We start from the raw sequence: 941 nt of genomic DNA, 5'->3' as shown, positions 1-941 counted from the left end.
GAGCTGCTGACAGACCCCGGCCCAGCCCGGAGGGCAGGCCGTGCCCCTGCTGCCCCCGCAGGCCCTCCTGCTGCTCCCGGCCTCCTACAGGTCTCCGCTGTCACACTCCGCGGGCCCTAGGCACCTTCTCCACAGCTGGTGGCAGTGGTAAGTCACAGAGGAAGGACACCAGCCCTGATGGATGAATGCAGAGGGTAGAAAATTCAGTGGTATTTGACTGCTTTCTCTCTTTGGATTCTCTTGACCACCCCAGTCTGTTGCTCCTGGTCCCCTCTCCATCTCCACTTCCTCCTTGCATACTCGTGCTGCCTCCCTGGGGGTCCTGGCAGCCTGGCCGTGGCTACATGAGGCAGTTTCTCAGGGTTATAGCACCATGCAGCAGTCTGAAAGCCGCCCTTGGCTAGTTAAGCACCCTCTTAGCCCATGTCATCCCATCTGCTTTCCCCTGGCCTGCAGTTTTGAAAATGCCTTTGCTCCCACAGTTTGCTGAAGCTTCCTTTCTCTTGGATTTTCTTCCAGCTCTCTCTACTGGCTGCCTCCTCGAACCTCCTCTTCACCAAGTCCTGCAGGCTGTTTGCCTTTCAAACAGCAGCTGCTCATTTCTCCGCTCTCCCCAACAGCGCTTTTTGTGCTGGAGGGGGGAAGTTGACCGGTCTTCTTTGTGCCTGCCTTTACTTTTCTGTCCTGCAGCTATGCCTTTTCTGCCAGGTGAGTTGGACTAAGAGTCCAGAACAAACCCAGTGCTTGGCTTTAGTCCTGTTTTCTTGCTTAAGACATCCATGTGTGTCTAGCACTTCTTCTAGGCTACCACAACACCAGCTATTTGATGTTGTCTTTCTCTCGGTGTTCATCATCCAGGTGCTACCCTGACCAAACTGCTTTGTGAATTCCTGTCCTTTCTGGCAAAGTTGCCTTCCTGGTAGGAAGGAACCTGGGGGTGG

At 54.7% G+C, this 941-nt stretch overlaps 1 protein-coding gene across 1 annotated transcript in view; it reads left to right on the top strand.

Moving 5' to 3' along the window:
• Positions 1-69: 69 nt before the first annotated feature.
• BHLHA15 (basic helix-loop-helix family member a15) overlaps positions 70-941 on the top strand; it is a 2874-nt gene continuing 2002 nt past the window's right edge. Inside the window, exon 1 of the mRNA XM_009649533.2 lies at positions 70-147. The gene's annotated coding sequence lies outside the window, so the exon portion shown is untranslated. The remainder of the gene's footprint in view (positions 148-941) is intronic.

Source organism: Egretta garzetta, unplaced genomic scaffold (assembly GCF_000687185.1).
Source record: "Egretta garzetta isolate BGI_Z169 unplaced genomic scaffold, ASM68718v1 scaffold292, whole genome shotgun sequence".
In the NCBI taxonomy this organism is placed as follows: Eukaryota; Metazoa; Chordata; class Aves; order Pelecaniformes; family Ardeidae; genus Egretta; species Egretta garzetta.
This window is presented reverse-complemented; position numbering and strand designations above follow the sequence as displayed.